Raw genomic sequence first — 20,544 nt, 5'->3', positions numbered from 1 at the left:
CGAAGGGAGCTTGGCATATGATAAGGTTTCTTGGCTCCTGTCGGCCCTTGAGCGCGCGTTAATTAAACAGCGTTCTTCCTCTGCAGCGGTGGAAAATGAAACACGATGGCTGTCTGCAACGCCTTATTAGCGTACAGATTAGATCTTCTCTGTTATGCATGGATGTCATGCGCATCAGACCAGGCATACACGATGGGTCGTACTGTATACCAGGGGCGTAGCCGAAGAGGCACGCACCCCCCCCCCCCCCTCCTTGCAGCTACATTCGAGTGGGTCACCCCTTCCCTTTTTAGAAAAAAAATTCCTGGCTGCGCCCCCACTGTATACATCAGGCAATTAAGGTTTGCCAACGCAAATCGCGAATAAATAAAGAATGATACCAAATATTTAATGCAATGGTGCCTGTGAAATAATCGAGACAATCTCCGAATGGAAATAACATGTACAGCAAATGAAGGAAACACATTATAAAATAGATATAGTCGAAGTAACGCAGGGAACTTAGGAATCTCACCTTAATTTTGGTATGCAATGTAATGTGTACCAAAAGAAGCGCCTGCATAGTCAACCTCGATCCAAAAGCAATCAGTTTCTTTCTTAAACTCTGCGCATTGCCCTGAAGCAAAGCGACTTTTTCGTCGCATGGTATTGCTGAACTTCCACGGAGGCCTAAGTGTATGGTTTTTTCGTTTCGCGTACATCAAAACATGGCCGCTGCAGTCACATTCCGATCTGCACAGCAGCATAACGCCATAATCGTTTTCACTGTGGCGGCTATCGCAGAATCATCAAGAGGATTACTACAGAGATGAGAAAATTGGCGCAAGTCTGCCCATTTACCTTTGTAACCTATAAGAATGTATGGGCCCAGTCAGGCGAGTCTCCAGTAAGATTGTTCAAGGTCTACACAAAGGCTCCGCAACTAAGGGTATACGCACATTCGATGCGATGAAAATAACTTTTGCAAATGAACTAAATTTACTAGCCCGCATGAGGGTTCAAGAACTTCCTGTATCAGGTACACGCAATCAAGAGCAACGATTTTGGCGCATTGAGGAAGTTTTGTGCGCGTGACACCACCAAAAGGGCCGATACCTAAAGGGTTAGAGACACTCCTGTCCACACAAGACGTTATAGTCCCCCCATCCTCCTTTAAAATAAGGCAGCCAACCGGACAGTTTATTAACCATTTCCCTGCCATATCTTATGACATAAATTTATGTAGATGTTAGTGATTTTGTTGGCTTGAGCTACTACTCGTCGCATGTCAAACAAAATTAAACCACAACATACGCCGAAATACATTGAATACAGTCAAAGAACACGAACACAAAAAACGTTTTGTGCATATGAGTCCAGGAAGCCATAGAAGAAATTACATGGGCATGCACAAACATGCATAAACATGCACAGTCCCATAAGTAGGCGTGCTTGAAATTATCTGACAACACGCACTGCAGTTAAAAGGAAGCTAAAACACTTTTCGAAAAAAATGACTTCTCTGCGGCATTCTACAGTTTTGAGTCCCCTGAACGCGAATATCTGGTTCAAAAAGGGCGGAAACAAGCGCAAGCGGCTGTTTTTTCATGAAAACGCGCACCAGCGCCTCAGGGTATCGCGCGAACGCCGCTGTTGCCCGTGATTGGTCGGGGCCGCTTTGACGTCATTCGCGGCCGTCGCCGGTCGGCTCCGCCGTTTCAGAGCGTAGCACGCTACTCTGCTGGCTTCATAGCTGAGTTGTAAGCATTATGCAACGTTCTCGCTGTCTCGGACAGCTTGTATTTTCGCCGTACATGTTCGAACCGACAGCCGATACGGAAAACGATGGGGCAACCGCGGCAACGACGATGTTGAGTGTGCCAAAAGCGACAGCGATGTGTGCACCTTCTCGCGCGTTGGAAATCTTAGCTGGTACGCATGTTTTTTTTTTTTTCATGTAGCTGCACGTTTCAATGACGGGAGAAAAAATGCGCTAATGTGTCACTGGGAACTTGCTGCTGGAAGAATGCCGAAGCACTAACTTCTCATTAGATTGTAAACACGGGTGCAATTCCGCGATGTCAAGCACCTTGTCGCTGCTTGTCTAAAGTCCCGTGGTTTTTTTGTGTTGATACACGATCGCGAACATAAGTGCCGCGTTTCAAAGCGTGCACATGCAGTGCTGCGAGGTACAGTCATGGAAGTTGCTTATCATACACATCCAGAGATGGCCAGAGGTATTATATTTGCAATATTCATACTATGGTTCAACGACTTTGCCATTGTGGCTCAATCAAGAATCGGTATGCGTGCTCCATGCTAGTGTTGACATAAAGATATTAGGCAGTTTTAGCACCGCCATGTGGTAAACACGACAACTGCAACCGTACGTCGAATGTCACTAGGCAAGCCTATACTCCATTTCATACCTCAGGTGCAACGCTGTGGAAGCTACGCACGAAGTCCGGTCACCAAAATTTATTACTGCGCGCGTTTCCGTCGATGCTTCGCAGCGTGCCAGCGGCGTTTGCTCGCGCGAGCATGCACGTGAAGCTGCCGCGACGGGCTGCAATTAAAAAATGCCGAAAAGAAAATTTATTTAAAAGAAGTGTTAGCAGCCGTATAAGTACACGGATTGTTTCTATGGGTAAATTCTTTTTTTTTCATTCAGAACTGAGCCCATAAATGAAAAATTTTCTCAACAATCGGGTCAAGAAACACCGAACGTTTTCTAAGTGCGAACGCAGCCACTGCAAGAAGTATCTCAAGCCTCCACAGCGTTGCACCTGATGTATGAAACGGAGTATAGCAACGCTAGCAACAACGTGTTTCCGCATTTGTCGTAAGGCTATCCGGCTATCGCGGAAATGGTCCGAGCACAGCACAGTTGATTTCGTCGGCATGAACTTATCTCTCCTCACCGCACTGCGCTGCAAGCTTATTGTCCTTCGGGAACCTATGAAACACCACATCGTCTCGCCCGCCTGTGTTCGCGCAGCCGAATGCTGCACAGAACGAGGGCATGTTGGGCGCCCTTGGCTGTAGGAACTCACGCAGCACAGAAGGAAAGAACAGTTTACGAAAATCGTAAAAGAAAACAAACGTGAGCGGCGGCGGCGGCGGCCAATCTCTCGTAGTGTCGTTCAGTAAAGCGCAGGACGAAAAGAGGCATGCCAGCACATGCCAGCACGCCAGTCCGGCAGCTCGGTCCCCGCGAGTGACGTCACTCTCGCCGGTTCTCTCCTCTGGCAACCACATCACCCGGCGCTCCGGGAAGCGATGGGGGCGTGTCCGCGGGGGTGATTTAGAAAGCAAGTTCCGCCCCTTATATTAACAAAACGAAGAAAAAATTTCGGAACCGTAAATTATTAGGTCTGTTCTTCCCAATCCCAGCAATCCATGGAAATTGAAAACCGTTTCAGCTTCCCTTTAACTCCCTGCTGCTCTCCCTCCATTAATCCATCCATTCCCTCTCGCTCTTATTCTGGTGTAAAATGACAGCATCTATCGTCGTATCAATCTTATCCATTAGCACGCGGAGTAATAACGGCAGACTTTAAGGTGGTTGCACTTGAGTCATTATTGAATATTCGCCGTGTTCTAAAGAAAAGAAAATAACGAAAAGAGAACAATCTGCTTTGATTACATTCTAGCTGACACAAGGGAAACGTAGCTTCTCCGTATACGTTTTACACTTCACGGAATGCCGGGTCCTACCGGATACATGGACGGCAGTAATTAGCAAAGTTGGTATTGACACCTGCTGACGCTTATAGTCCAATCACAACGCGTTAGAAGCATTTTTGTGATGTATGGGTGTTATCGTATAAGGAAAATTGAAAAAAAAATGGCTACGTTTAAACGATTATGTCGCTGTCGACGCCTCACAAGCTCAGCTGATTGCAGTATGGTTGGTCGCTGCAATAAAGTTCCCTGAATGCTCTGGTTAAACTCCGCGCCATAAGATGGCGCTACCAACTGCACTGCTCATCCCTGCGTGTCCGGTAACCCGGCATTTCGTAAACTGCAATACGTTCAGGGTACACGTTAAAACTGTATTTTAAAGTAGTTTACAGTATTTTTATTAAGATGCGCTCTCGCCTGCAGCTTCGAACGTTATCGATCGTGAGCGGCGCTGAGAAAGCGGCCAGAGGCTGCGTTCACGGGTCACGTGATGTAAAACGGACGGGAAACGTTCGCAAGTGCCCGACGCGCCACGGCGCGGTTCCGTTCTCTTCATCAAGGATAGTTTTTTTTTCTGAGCTATCGTGACTTTGCCAGAAATGCCGAAAAGGTAGCCGGTATATTCCGCAAGCGTCCAGCGAAACAAACAGGAATCGCTAAAAACCTGTCCAACGAAATATAATTTCGAGCACGTCGTTGCGACCTAATGAAAAAGCGTTCGTCTTGCTAAATGGAAACTCCTCCCCCACCCTCCCCTCCGCTTCAGGAGTAGTACGCATGCTTTCTACCAGAAAATGGAGGTAGAGGCTGCGACGTACTCGCTCGACGTCTCTGGTGAATTCCTTCCACGCTTTCGCCACTGGGACGTGGTGGTTGGAACGAAAGAAAACTGCGTCCGAAGGAAACCGAGCGGAAAATTAATATTTGAGCACCGCAGCAACGTGACCTGTCCGACAGGACGACGGGGAACCGTCTGCCGCTGCACAAAGTGCAAGGAAGGAAAAGAACTCAGGTCTAATTTTCGTTCAACGTATACGGCCCCATTCGCTACCATTCGCCGAATGCTCGTTATCCGCACAAAATGCTTACCTGTGGCTCGAATTACTCGTAGGAAAAAGCACTTCCTGCAAATACGATGCTTGAGATTTCAGATGCGCAACATTAGTCTCCTCGATAGTTGTGTTTGTTTTCTTTATACATTGGTTTTTGCATAAACTTGATGCGATATGAAATGAAGTTTTTGTTTTTAGCACACAGAGAAATTGGTATAGGCCTAAGGATCGGACTTACAGCTAGAAAAAAAAAGACATGGTTATTTAAAGCAGCTGTGTTATTGCCACATATAAAACAGTGTATTGTCGCATAGGAGACTAACTGGCGTATATATTATTACGGGGAAAAAAAGAAGGTAGAGAAGAGAGCACAGGCAGATTGACTACTTAAAGCCGTGAAGGAGAGTGTCCATCATACGTTCAAATGTAGCCGGAGCGCAACATAACCTGAACGGCATCACTTTAAACTGATTGAGGCCCTCAGGTGTAATAAAGGCGGTCTTCTCACGGTCCATGTCGTCAACTGCAATCTGCCAGTGCCCGGAGCGAAGGTCTATCGAAGAAAAATATCTTGCACCATGTAAACAATTCGGGGCGCCATCTATCCGCGGCAGCGGATACCCGTCTTTCTTTTTGTACTTTGTTGAGATGGCGATAACCGACACAGAAGCGCCAGCTGTCATCCTTCTTTCTCACGGGCACGACCGAGAAAGCCCGAGGGCTACAAGAAGGCTCAACGATATCTCGGGCAAGCATCTTGTCGACTTCCTTCAGTAGGTGAGACGCGGTAGGGCCGTCGGTGAATCGGGCTGTCATCGCCGGTGTGTATCGATGTTTCAGGACGGACGTTTGACCCAATGGCCGGTCACTGAGGTTGACAATGTCCCTGTACGAGGCGAGAGGGCAACGAAGTGCGTCCGCACGGTGGAGCGGAAGGTCAGGAGCGATCATTGTCGGGAAAGGTTGTAGTACTCGTGTTGTAGGGCCCGAACCTGCGGAGGTGGGTGACGCAGTAGCAGTTAATGTAGGGATATGGTAGTCGGAAGCCATGGCTGCAATAGATATGGCCTGGAGAGGGCTTAGGCCGAAATTTACCGCAGGAAGACAGGTGGCATTGTCTTTTACGCAGACGACCGTGTGGGGAAATGCTACATTCTACGACAGGAAGACGGTGGCTATGGGCGACACGACGTAACCGTCGTCGGCGACAGGTGGATGGGGTGAAAGGGCAATGTAGGTCAGGGCTCGGTGAGGTAAGCGAACGTAAGCGGTGGAACATAGTTGAGTCGGCGTAGGATCAGGAGGTACAACGACATGCGGCAGGGCGAATTGGACAACACCCGCAGAACGGTCATTGACGGCCGAAGGTGCTGACAGAAAATCAAGGCCTAAGATGATTTCATGTGGGCACTGCTCCAAGACATAAAACAAAACAGAAGTATGCTGTCCGACTACAGTGACACGGGCGGCACACATCTCAGTGACAGCTGGAGTTCCACCGTCGGCGACGCGGCGACAGTTAGCGGGGCAGGAACTAGGAGTTAGGCGCGTGCGGTGGTTCGAGTTCGTAACCGAGATGTGTGCTCCTGTGCCATTCAGTACTGTTACAGGTCCACGTCCACGTCCACGTCCACATCCACGTTGACCCGGTTGTGATGGCCAGGCAGTGTAAGCAGAGGAATTTCGGGTCGGGTCAGGTCGTCATAACAGGCTCACCTGTCGGAGCTGCGCCCGTTAGTTTTCCGAGGAGCGGTGGGAGTAAGGAGGAGACGGAGAACGACGAGGCAGAGGCGAGCGGGAGAGACGTCGGCGTTGTGAAGGGGAACAGTTTGGTCCTGAGGGCAGAGATGTTGGAGTGGTGTCTTCTTCGGTATGTGTCGGCGGGCTAAAACTGCCAGGTGGGCGCCGGGTACTTCGATAGCTGGGTCAAGACTGAGAGTTACAAGAACTGCGACAATGGCGAGAAATAGCTCCAACACGCCCGCATCAGAAGCAGATAGGCCAGTCATCAGAAATGCGCCATTCCTCCGGCTTTCGATAACGAGGACGAGCATATGAACTTCGTGATACATCGGGCACGCCGGGTGAGCGGTGGTTGGGTCTGTTGAATGGGCAAAGTGACTGCAGTCCAACATTGGTTAATTCTTGCTGTACAACGATCTGAATGAGGGATATTGCTGCGTGGGAACCGTCTGGAGCGCGTACCTGGGGAGGAACTGGAGAGGCAGCTTCAATCTCCCGGCGGACGATGCGCACAATACTGTCGGATGCGACAGACGCAGGTGCGAGACGGAGGTCCTCGCAGGTAGATGTGGCAGCTGTGTTAGGAAGGCGAGAAAAGTGGCGGGCAATGCGACGGATTTTGGCTTCTTCGAAGTGGCGGCATTCAGCAATGACGTCTTGCAATGTCGAAGAGTTGTTGAAGACGAGGACCGTAAACGCGTTAAACGCGATTCCTTTGAGGATATGCGCGACTTTTTCCGATTTCGGCACCTTCTCGTCAACCTTGCGACAAAGAGCAAGGACGTCCTGAGTATATGTGACATAGGACTTATTGCAAGTCAGAACTCGGCCCACATGGTCTCTCTGCAGGCATACAAGGCGTGCAAGGTGGAAGCCAGTCTGCGCGACATAGGATAGGATATCCTTCCACGACGGCGCGTGCCCACTGCGGGGGATTGGCCAAGATTTGGATGGAATTAGGAAGATTCTGTTAGTACAAAAATTGGTAAAAGTGTCAGGTGGAAATGGATAAAAATAATCTTTGAAGAATTTAAGAGAATCGCATTGACACAGCTATGAATTTGCCCACGGCTGAGCAAACATCCCTGTGGAAGTTTCCAAGACATCAGCTAGCGTCGTCGTTTTCTGCATTGTCCTCAGCTTTGTCTCTGGCAACGCTTGGTAACAATATCTTCACCATTTGTTGTTTCCCTAGTGAAATACTGATCTTTGACATTTCTCCGTTGAGACCCGTCACCGAATTTTCTCTGCCATATGGCGCACACCGTCTGAGCGCCCTGGAAGCAGCGGGCAGCTATCGTGCGACGCTTCCACGCTGTGAGGCCGTCTCTCTTATTTCCATAGGCTGAACTGGTTCCGTTCCTCCCAAAGTGCTGCCAGCTGTCAGATGTCCGGATGTCCTGAACCCCCTTTAGGTCCGGCCAGCCCAGAAGTACAGCGGCATGCTCGAATGCCAAAGCTCTTTGGTTAAAAAAGAAATGTGTCGTTAGAAGGCTCACTGGGGCGCGAATAAATTTATTAATATTAGTACTGATAGTAAGCATCCGTGGAGTCATCGTCATCATCTATCACCATCTCAAAGTCGGAACCCCCCCTCTGGAGGAAAATTTGCATCCGCGCCTGAGTAGATGAATGCACAATTTCAAAGTATAGTCGTCTAAGGTTATAAAGTGAATGCGTTGAAAGAGATGCTGAGAAATGTTTCGAGTCAACCATATAAAGTGCCCCCCCCCCCCCCCCCCCTTTTTTTTTAAACAACACACGACCTAAAACTGATGCACGGCGTTTTTGGCGGTCTGGGAACGCGAGTAACGAGCTTATGTCACTGCTCGTTGCAAGGAAAACTCATTTGGGCCTTTCGCAAAAATATCCGCTGTCGGCGCTAAAACAACATTAGCACCGAACGCCGGGATGAGAGCGATCCAGATCATCACTTAATTCGCTTTTCTCCATCCACAATGACTTCATCAAGCTTGAAAAGTTGGATGCTTCTGCTACCACTGACGTGCGGAAAAACAATTGGTAAACGTCTTTTTCTTACAGCGAAGCTGTATACGACTAGTTTTCTGCGGATCGATGTCCGTAGACCAAGAACCGTGGGCCGTTCCCGAAGATAGTGCAATACCGGGCCGACCCGCGGTGGAGATGAAGCAGGCTTCAAGTATTCTGCCAACTTGAAAAAATAAGGTAAATAAGTATCTTGGGTCCAAATACAACCCGTATACCAGATATTAAGCTGATAAGAACACACTTTGACCCTCGTCGGCCATGTCTGCGTTCGCACCGCCCTCTCCTTGTCAGCGTTCCAAGCGCTTGCGTATCTCCTTTCCTTCCGCTCTCCCGAGGTAGCGGTTCCGCCGAATCGTCACGCGTGTCTAGCTTCATCTGGCTCCTCGGGGCGGTGGTCTCGTCGTCCACACGAATGTGTATACAAATATAACCAAAGGAAGGAGTTTGCGGGGAACCAATTTGGTGGGGCCTGTGTTGTGTGTGAACGCTTGTGGGTTTAGAGTGACCTCACAACCATTATTGCACTGCTCGTGACGTCGACCAACGCACGATCGCCTTGGCTGCGGTGAAGCAGTGTGTGCCCTCGGAGTGCGGTGAGGTGTGTATCTGTTCTACGTGCCGGGATTCGTCAGTAGGTGTTGTGCCGTGTTTTGCAACAATACAAGGGTATGTATGGCCCCCGGTGCCTCGTCATCTTCCGAGGCTCAACATCGTGGAGGAACGACTAGTCGCTCCTCGCCTTCCATTTATGTGCATACAGCGGTGGGCGCACGGCAATGGACAGTTCGCCATTAAGGGACCCGCATACACAGCTTCGCTGGTCATACACCTTCACAGAGTGGAACGACAACGAATTTTTCGTTCTTTTATTGCAGCTAAGCTTTGCTTCCCACCTATATTTTGCGTCTATTTCATGCACAGGAGAAAACTATTTGGTATTATCGATCACAATCGGCTATAACTGTAAACCAGGAAAAATTTACCACTACGACTGAAGTGCGAGTTCGAAGTCATTGGTCCGAATTGTGAGCATTGTCAGGTACCTGAAACGCTTGCGTACGCATTTTGCATTTTGTCCGCCGTACGCGCGAGAACTGCGGAAGCTGGCACGGCGGCCTTTCCACTATCAGAAGAGTGCGTGGTACCTGGCCTGACGCGGACTGTGCAGCCGTGATAATAAGGGTAGCTAGCACTAACCTGCTTACGAGAAATCGGACTGGGCACGTGGCTTTTAGAGATGCCGCAACATGGCGGACTTGCACGTGCACGCTTCCTTCTCTTCTTCATCATCACCTCCTTTGTAACTGTTTCCTCCGAGCAGAATATGTGGCCTTAGTGTATATGAGATCATGCCAACCTCTCTGTCTTTCTGGAATTAAGTTCTCCGTCTCTCTATCAAAGGTAATCTATGATTATCACCACGTACAGTGGCATAAGAAATGGCTCTGTGTGACGACCGTATAATTCTAGCTTTACTCGTGCTTAGCGAGGTAAATATATTTTAGCCGAGGGAATGCGTGCTTTAATTATGTAGTTTAGTATTAGCCCACCACTGCTGTACTCATGTCCACCGCTCATGAAATGCCTCACATATAAATAAATAAATAAATAAATAATTAAATAAATAAATAAATAAATAAATAAATAAATAAATAAAAGTACAAATGTTTACCGATTGAATTGAATGAATGTCACTAAATGCGGTGGGATATTTCAAAAATCAAAGAAAGAAGCAGCAGCAGATGAAGAATGTACCTACAGACCTGACTACATTTTTTAGCAAATTATTTGCAACTTGCTAAAAAAACAAAAAAAACAAAACAAAACAAAAAACCAGACAAGATCCCACCGCTACTGTGGGTTGATCTCAAAAGAGCGGCGCCGACAAAACAGTGCATCTGAATGGCGCAAAGTAAGCACGCAGCGATACATGTCACTTCGCAAACAGAGTGCCAAAATCGATGTGATATCTTTTTTTTCGGTGATTTTCGAAACTTGCGAAGAAAGGAACGATCTAATTATCTGAGCTATTTATACATTCAAGCTGTTTCGCATGCCAGCAGTTGGCGTTGAACTTGAAATCCTACTGACTCGGAGTACTTTCGCGAGCTAACTCGATAATGAGTCGAGGGGGGGGGGGGGGGGCGTGTCATTTGCCGGCTCTGCACCGGCACAATGGACGTGACGCGGGGAGGACGAATTTGGGGCGCTTGCTCGGCGTCACGGGGTGAGCTAAGTTGTCTCAGTCCGAATATTTTATCAGCAGCCCACTCATTGTACGCCCATTACTGTACCGCGGCGTCAGACAAGTCAACCGGCAATGTGCATGTGATTGAACTAGATCGATCTATCCGTGTTGGCGCGGAAGTGCGCGTAATGCTGCGGACAACACGCGCGACGATGGAACGCTGTTTTCGACGGTCCTTATGCGCAAAACACGCAGTGAGTTGCGTACACCCAGTTATCTTTCGATGCCCATTTTTTAAGCATTGATTATGAAGCTAAACATTTCGACAGAATTGCCTGTCTGGTTGCCTGTCTGTGTTTGGTTGCCGACAGAATTGCCTGTCCTAAGCATTGATTATGCACGGCTGCTTTGTGGAGCGTGCATGTGATCTCGAATCTTCGTTTTGGTTTGTTTGTTACGTCTCACAGCGGCGCTTCTGGAAACTCGAATTTGCATTCGAGTGGACCATAATGAGCATGGCGATAGACGGACTTTTCGAGAGGCCCTATAGAGGGAGATATTTTCTTCAAACGCGTGTTCCTATAAGTTGCGATAGTAGCTTCTCCAAGACGTTTCATGTGTTCCGAGAAGCCTACTTGGACAAAAAAGAGAAAAAAAATACGAAAACAAGTGCTCTGACAAATGTAACGAGGCTCACTATTGGCGGCCCCCTCGGCTAGTGCGTATACTGCAGCAACGCAGGAGATGAGCAAGCTTCGCCGAACCGTGCTTCCTCTGGCCAAAAAGGCTGCGCCGCTGCGGCGGACGCAGCAACGGTCCGGGGCCAGGATCTCGGTTGTCTCCGTCGTTATTGTCGTCCACGTCGACGACGAAGATGGATAACGTGGCGTTCGAGAAAGGAAATACGGAAAGCAGGAACGATAACGACGACAAGTGAAGTAAGTCGTGCGCCTATACTGTATACAGCGAAGTAAGCGCCCGGAACGTCTGGTCTGAAACGGACCAGGATCAGCGCAAACACGCTGCGCGGGAAGGGGGCGCTGTCTTTTCTCGTTTGTCCTCGGGCTTGTTCTTGCCTCATTGCGCGACGTTTCGTGCGGATCTCCAGATGGTTGGTCGGGCCACTAATTGGGATCTCGGTCAATCCGGCGAGGGCAGTGAGAAGGAGGAATAGTCGTTCGACGTCTGGTCAAAGGGCGCGACTCTCGAGAGACTGCTGCTGGCTGCGCTCCAGCTCCTGCCAACCCCCCCGAAAGAGAGAAGACACAACCGAGGCAGAAAGAAAAAAGAAATATGAACACTGGGGCCTTCCGGGTACGTAATACAGTACAACCGCTAAGCTCCAGAATTGCTTTATAGTAGAAAGTACGAGGGCTGTTTTCTTGAAAGGAACGGATGGTCTCTCGCAGCGTTCCTCTGGGATCTTCGGGGACGTTCTTGAATTCCAGAGGTCGTTTAGGTATTGTAGGTGCGGGCTAGAATTGGGAGTCCATCCTAAAGCTTACTTTATAAAGGGCCGTTATAGGGAACTTCATATATGATGACACGGTTTCATGGAAATCATTGAGAGCGCAAGAGGCAGAATATGTAGCTGCAGCCGCCGCTCTCTTCACCACTTTTCAACTCCAGATTTTCAGACGATTTTTAGGAAAGTTGGGGCCTCGAAGAGCTTTTTACGAGGTTTGCGGGGATGTGGATTGTTAGGCGCATGTACGCAACTTAAATCTCCAAGTGTATTTCAGTATGGTACCACTTGTCGCTCGTGGGGCAGGCGGCCAAATATAATCGAAGTTATTTTGACAGTAGTGACGCAAACTACGGAATGAGAGTTGTGTACACGGGCTCAAGTAAAACCACGTAAACCACTACCTCCATACCGCAGACTACTATGTTTTATCCCTATAGTAGATATCAGTGAGTAGATATCAGTGACACACACACACACACACACACACACACACACACACACACGCACACGCACACGCACACGCGCGCGCACACACACACACACACACACACACACACACACACACACACACACACACACACACACACACACACACACACGCACACACACACACACACACACACACACACACACACACACACACACACACACACACACACACACACACACATATGCGGGCGCGCGCGCGCATGTTATTACGTACGAACGGAGAAATCGTTGTTTTCCGGCAGTAGAAACCGGAAAACAACGATTTAACCAAATTTAACGAAGTCTGTAGCACTCGCTAATACATCCTGGGCATCGGGAATGCTGAAATCTGCTTTTACGAACAATTTCAATAAGATCCTTTCTGTAAATACAGGCTCTGGAGCTGATCACTAGACTCCGCATCACTCTTGCTATTCAAGAATGCGTTAACAAGCTTTCGGAAGCGGGTATTTGTGGCACCATTGGTTGCACTATATGCGTTATGGGTGGCGTTCCCCTTACCACCGCGTGCCTTACCCATACGCGGGAGCCAACCTGTACTGCGAGCCACCGTTTACCACTGTGCGGCAGTAACGCTGTCTCAGAAGTGCACTATATTCGGGATCGACCCTCGAGAACGGTTAGACAGTCCCAAGAAATCGTGGTTAGTTCCCAAAGAATGCTAAACGCATTAAAAGAATAAATGGTACCACTTATGTTGCAAGTGCGACTGTGTGCAGGAATCTATTTCCTCTCTGGTCTATTGCCCGTGCGCGTAGTTATTTGCGAACAACGACGTTCTGTTTATAGAAAGCGCGCTTGTCTTCAGCTCACTGCGGCTACAATGGCCGCCAGTCGATGATGTCCAAACGGCTATTCAGCATTTAACTAATAAATGAAACATTATAGTCTTCGCTCGGTTTAGCACTCGCTAACATTTCAGGGTGTGAGAATAGTAATTTTTGAGGCCGAATCAAATACAAATCGAATAGTGCCAGATGCAAGCCGAATATTATTGAATATAGAATATTTTTCGAATAGATTTTGAATAATGATCTCACCATCGATTTTTACGTCCGAGTATATTGACAATGTTAACAAGCTTGCGATTATACTGCACGTTATGAAGCATGGCTTAGCAAAAGCACAAACGGAGTATTAGGAGCAATCAATAGCAATTCATTCTCATAGACAGGACTCATCGGCGAGTGGAATGGTAGCTGTTTAGCCGGAAAAATCTGTCTCCATGTCTAAGTGCTCCACTGCATAACTTCTAGTGTTTTAAGTGAGCTATAGCCGCCGAGATGAGAATTATCGCACAGTTGTCGATTTGAACCATTCAAAATATATTCAAAAGATATTCGTGTTTACAAATATTGGCGATTCGATTCGAAAACCAAATCGAGTAGGGCAATATACGATTCGTTATTGGAAAGTTTGGAATACTTGCCCACCGCTACTAAGGAAACAGACAAGCGTGCATCATCGCTTTCACTTCCTTGGACATTTATCAGAGTGAAGAGTCAGAGTGACTCGTTTCCTTTGTTATTTATCACATAAGAAGCTTAGCTGAATTCTTGAAATAGCGCGTTTTTTTTTCGTAAAAGTCACCCGCAATAAGTTGGGAATGAAAGAAACGCAGTTTAGTCAGCCTTGACAGCAGTATCCTTATTACAGAGAGAGGAGTTCGCGAAGGCGACATTTACGCATCACACTGTTTTAGAGCACTATTAAATAATTAACAAGAGCGGAAGCAAGACTGAAACGTTAAAGCGGCCCTGGAGCTACATGTTTCGGCATCTTGAGTGTTTTAGTTTGGCGTTTTTACGCTCCTCTTAGCAGCTGAGCGGAGCGGAGGAAGCGCGAATGCGCATGCGCCCTCCCCCTTAGCCGCAAGCACCTCGCTTCCCTCGCTCTTTCCAAGATGGCTGCCTCCAGTGACATGTTCTCGACCATGCCGTGCATTTCCACTACGCCTTCATGTTTGTCTGCGCAGCGCAAGCCACAAAAGCGATTTCGCATTGACGAAGGCTTATGTTTGCCACAAGAAGTTGCAAGTGCTGACCCATTTGAAAACCCCGCAGCCTGGGAGGACGTGGTGCGCGTTGTGCAGCGCGTTGCCGTCAGGAAGGATTGGATTGGATGCGGAATGCAAGCTCGCTGGCTATATCACGTGGCGTTTCCCAAGGCGGCGCTTTATTTTCTATTGGACAAAATGGACCGGTAACGCATTACAAGCGCACGTCTAGATACTTTATGGACAAATGAGTTATATCCCAATGTTGCATGAAGAAAAATTACACATGCAAACTGTGGTTACTTTGAGTTTTCTCTCCATGTGCGTCCACGAAAACCAATATTTTTTTATATGTGCTGTCAGATGTTTGGCTCACAAGATACAGAGTGTCCACTACATTGGACAAAATGCGCACCGGGTCCAGCGAGTTAACGTGACGACAGTTTTCTTTTGCTTCAACAGACAGAGTTCCTGCCACCATGTTAACAAATGTTAGCTTGAATAAAAAAAGTTGATGCGGTGCACGTTACTCTGCGTTATAGAATATGAAAAAAAACAGCAGTCACTTTTGCCGGTAATGCGCAGGTATACCCTGCAGTGGCGTAGCCAATAATTTATTTTGGGGGGAAGAGGGGAGTTGGGTGGGTCCACTTGACCGAGGAGGCGGTGATTGGGTAGGCGGCGGCTGGACAGGCCAGTGTTGTCGCACGTCGCTTTACGCCACATATACCCCAATTCGAAAAAAAAAAATTCGGAGGTGGGGTAGGAGAGGGATGTAAAGGTCGGTATGCCCCTGGCTACGCCTGTGACACGTTGCATTTCGCGAAATTATGTGTCGCTTTGCACTTGCCAACCAACATTTTACGTATTTGCGCTGCACATTATTTCTGAGAGGAAAATTGATTGACGTTGTCATGACGCATGCGACGGCAACTAAACTTTCTTGGACAGGGGGGCTTTACTTCGGTGTGGCAGCAGCTGAGGGTAACTCAGTCAATTGTTTCTTGCCATTAGCTCGTAGGATAATATAATGCACATAGTGTTGCAACATGAAAATGTGAGGCAAATAACAAAAACAGTTCAACTGAAAGTGAAAGGAGTGAGGACTACACTGCGCAGAAATTGTTCCCACGCACGTGTTGTCGTGCCTGTCATGCATGGTGTCCACTGCAGTGGACCTTTTCGAGAATGTGTGCAGCAGAAAGAACTTGGCTTCACTCCGTCACAATAGTTACAGGTATTGCGTCCGAAGGCATCTTCTATCCCGCGTAGACAATTATATGTACCAAACCGCGATGTTACGAGAGTTATAAGTAAAGGCGTGGGTGCACGCGTGACTTAGCCGCGCGAACTACAGAACGCTATCTTCGAAGCAGAGTTGGGGAACAGCGGTGGCTGGTGGCACCTTCCAGGGCTGATACAGAAAACTTGTCTACTGTAGTGGCCAGCATGCAACATAGGGATATATATCCTAGTTTTACTTTTGTTTTTGTTTTGTTTCATTACCCTGAATTTGGCCAGAGGGCGCTGCAACTACGAAAGGTCCGCTCGGCTACGCTAAAAGCATAACTGAGACGTGAAAATTAGCCATCAATCCGTGCGATCTTCAAAGCCCAGCCGCAGACACGGCAAAGCGCGCCTGGGATGCTCTCGGCACGGGGCGTGGCCGGCGACCGGGTTGAGCGATCCCTGTCTCGTTCACCAGCCTAAGCAAAACAAAGCGCGATAGCTAGTCTCCGAGGCGCTGTCGTCACTGGGGAGGCATGAACACGAGGTCGCGATGTTGCGCTAATTATCCAATCCGCCATTCAGCCCCTTAGTCGCCAGACGGGCAAGGCGCCGCCGCACGCTCCATCAGCGCCTGGTAATCGCGGTTGGAGGTCGACGATATCGTGAAATGTGTACTACGTGTGCGTTAAGCATCGACCCGCATCTGAAGGATAACGAGCTTCTCGCAGGCCGTGTCAAACGGTGAAACTTGTATGCGGCAGTGAAACGGCACGCCCGCCGTATATATTCCAGCGTGGGTCCTGGCCTTCATTTCCTTTTTTCTTTTATTGCTGGTGCTGCGTAAGAAGTGCTGCTGTATAAGAATGGACGTGTGGACGGGCTCCCAGCGCCTTGACGACAGCCGCTCCTTCAGAAACCGATCCGTCTTCGCGGGAAAGAATATGCAATCGTGCGCCGTGTCCTCGTCCGAAGTGAGACACGAGCCTGGCAGACGCGCATGTCGTCACTTTTTGTAAATACATTGCCCGATATTGGGTTGTCTTGCTACACCATAAGCATCACGGACGCGTGGACGTTTAGCAAACAAAGGCAATGCCCTGGCCCTTCTTTCTGGTGTCTTCTGTGTTCGCTGCTCAGCTTACCTCTGCAGATTTCTGCAGCACTGAGCAATAGAGGATATGAGGTAAGAAAAAAGAAAAACACGCGCGCGTAGTGTGTTTGTCAGAAAATTTGAAGCTGTGTCCACAGAGTCATTCCACCCCGTGCCTTTTTTCCAGGCTGTCCGTTAAACGCGCCCAATAACACTCCGAATATCAGCACAGTGAGGCGCTCTGTTTCTTTCTTTAGAGGGAAATAGGCCCTTTTAAAACTTACAAAGGATACTTTATTACCCGCCGTGGTTGCTCAGTGGCTATGGGGTTGGGCTGCTGAGCACGAGGTCACGGGATCGAATCCCGGTCACGGTGGGATTCGATCCCGCGACCTCGTGCTTCGATGGGGGTGAAATGCGAAAACACCCGTGTACTTAGATTTAGGTGCGCGTTAAAGAACCCCAGGTGGTGGAAATTTCCGGAGGCCTCCACTACGGCGTGCCTCATAATCAGAAAGTGATTTTGGCACGTAAAACCCCATAATTTAATTTTAGAGGATACTTTATTCTCTTGTGGAGCATTGCGAAACTGCATCATTTAGTACAAGTTGCCGCAACACCCGTAAATATATTCTAGACAACGTCAAACAAGGACGACCACGTCCGCAAAGCGTACATGCATGTCTACTTTGTCTTCCGTGCATATAAGAGCCTTCTTTTTTGCTTTCTTATCCAAATATACACTGCTGGAAATACGGACGTCACACATCCGCATTATCTTATCTTGTTTGCTCAATACATTTTAAATATGGGTTCTGGGATAACTCCTCCTTGTATTTACTTGTATATATAGCTAGTCGCTCTTAACATTTCGAACTGCAAAATTTCTACCTGGATGGAAGCAGCGCCAGTAGATGTATGCCAGTGTTGGCTAAATTCGGTATTGTGTTTGGTGACCATAGCGAGTTCGATAGAGCAGCGATGATCGGACAAGCTTTCTTTTCAGTGCACGCACGCACGCACGCACGCACGCACGCACGCACGCACGCACGCACGCACGCACGCACGCAAGAGCCATTCCTTGGGAGCTGTGAGTCTTGCGTACTAAGCTATCCGGCGTAAAATAATGTACTTTGCTTGCTCGAGCACTATAGTCTTCCTTTTTTTTTTCCATTTCCACATTATAAGCACCCCAGAAAGTGCGGAGTTAAGCGACTCTCAAGATATGACATACGTGTTAAACGGGCTTCCAACGCGTCGACAGTTATATTCTAAAAGCAGCCTTTGTTTCAGTCCTTAATTTCGCCGGACACACTGATAGGCCTGCAGCGGTACCATAGGGATGAATACATGTGTTCTTTTGAACTGCACTGGATTTATATATATGTATACATAAAGGTTACAAAACTTATCGCAGGAAAGACGGTTTAGCAAAATAAAAGCAACAACGTTTGGCTGAGCATGGGCCCTTAATATATATATATATATATATATATATATATATATATATATATATATATATATATATATATATATATATATATATATATGTTTTGACCTTCCTTGTGAACCTGCTTTCTTAAAAAAAGACACACTTTCTTTGTTTCATCTTAACGCTAGGAGCTTAAAAACTAAACTTGATGAGGTAGACTTATTCCTAAATGACCTTAACTATTCTTTTGACATTCTTTGTTTCACTGAAACGTGGTTTTCCTCTGATGATGAGTGTGCTTTTCTTGATGGTTACGACTGCATATCCGTATGTCGCGCTTTCAAACGTGGTGGTGGTAGTGCGATGTATATTCGCTCACACTTCAAGTACAATGCACTCACAGAATACAATATTATAAATGAAAACATTGAATGTGTCGTTGTACAACTTTATGACATCCTGCTAGGAGTGTTTTATCGCCCGCCATCTGGATCCTTGAACCATTTCTTGAACTGTATGGAAGAACTGTTTGAACTAAGTCTTGAGTTAAAACTACAGTGTGCTTTTGTTGGCGATTTTAATCTCAATGTTTCGTCAGATACCTCCGGCTATTCGCGCCTACAAGAGCTGTTTGTGTCATACGCGTGCTGTAACTTAATAGATATGCCAACTAGGATTACTCCTACCTCTCAAAGTATTTTAGACCTTTGCATTACAAGCTTTCCGTCTGACGTTGTCAAATCGGGTGTATTGAAGTGTGATTTAAGTGACCATTTGCCAATCTACTGCATTTTACCTCACAAAAGGCCTCATTCAAATAAGCAACCAGTTTTTATCCGCCATTACTCTGAAAAAAATATCAGCAAATTCAAATATCTTCTCTCAAATCAAAGGTGGGACTCCATTTTAATGGAAACAGATGCAAATAAAGCGTACGAGGCTTTTCTTTCCTGCTTTATGGCTGCATACGAGAAGTGTTTTCCCCTCGAGCCATGGGTAAAACGAAAAAAGATAAGGAAGCCTTGGATCACTCATGAACTGCATATGAGAATCAAACAAAAAAACAGGCTGTTTGAAAAATTCCTGAATACCAAGCATGAAAATGACTTTACACTGTTTAAAAAAGTTCGAAACAAATTAAATGCAGATATTAGAAAATCAAGATTTGAATACTACATAACAAAGTTTGCAGACATTACGGGTAACTCACGGCTAATGTGGCAAACCGTGAGGGAGGTACTCTCGAAAAATTTCCAGCACAAAAAGGTTCCGTATCAAAACGACGCTATGACTGACAACGAAGTCGCAAATTTATTTAATGACCATTTCATTGCAGTCGGATCATGCGATGGGAATTCAGTTGATTCACCGTGCGAGCAGTTCATTGCATCAAACGCCGCAAACACATTGTTTTTAGCACCCACTGACGAACGTGAAGTGCTAGATATTATTCTGACACTAAAAAATGGCTGTGCTCCAGGAGCAGATGAAATTAAACCGAAACCTCTAAAGGCTGTAGGTGAAATAATCAGTTGTCCGCTCTCTCACATTTGCAACATTATTTTATCTACAGGCGTTTTTCCGCAGAAAATGAAACTGGCCAAAGTGACTGTTGTGCACAAGGGTGGCCCAGCGAACGAACTAACAAATTATAGGCCTATATCAGTACTACCAGTATTTGCAAAGGTAGCCGAACAGGTTATAAACAAAAGATTCGTCCGTTTTCTCACTGCGCAAAATATTATAGCCGATGAGCAATTTGGCTTTAGGAAAGATAGATCAGCCGAAACCGCACTCCTCGGGATAAAGGAAAAAATTCTAAACAACATTGAAGAAAAGGCACACACCCTGGGAATTTTCCTCGACTTCAGAAAGGCATTCGACTGTGTTCAGCACGATGTTCTAATAAGAAAGCTTCCACTTTACGGATTCCGTGGCGTGTCGTTGACCTTAATTGAGAGCTATTTAACGTCAAGAGAGCAATTTACTGTCATAAATGCTGCAGCCTCACACGTAAAAACAATAAAATATGGTGTGCCTCAGGGATCTATTCTCGGACCTGTACTCTTTATTTTATACCTGAATGATATTGTGAATATACCAGGCAGCGAAAACCTAGTGTTGTACGCTGATGACACTAATGTCTTTTTCTCAGGTATTGACCCCTACGCGCTCGAAAGAAA

The 20,544-nt window shown here is 47.2% G+C and overlaps 1 protein-coding gene and 1 pseudogene across 1 annotated transcript in view; both read right to left on the bottom strand.

The window, feature by feature from the left end:
- The window catches only part of LOC135901737 (high affinity nerve growth factor receptor-like), a 174,726-nt gene that overhangs the window by 86,104 nt on the left and 68,078 nt on the right, over window positions 1–20,544 (bottom strand). The window lies entirely within an intron of this gene.
- On the bottom strand, window positions 8,550–8,728 carry LOC135901774 (U2 spliceosomal RNA; annotated as a pseudogene).

This window comes from Dermacentor albipictus, chromosome 1 (genome assembly GCF_038994185.2).
Source record: "Dermacentor albipictus isolate Rhodes 1998 colony chromosome 1, USDA_Dalb.pri_finalv2, whole genome shotgun sequence".
NCBI lineage: Eukaryota > Metazoa > Arthropoda > Arachnida > Ixodida > Ixodidae > Dermacentor > Dermacentor albipictus.
This window is presented reverse-complemented; position numbering and strand designations above follow the sequence as displayed.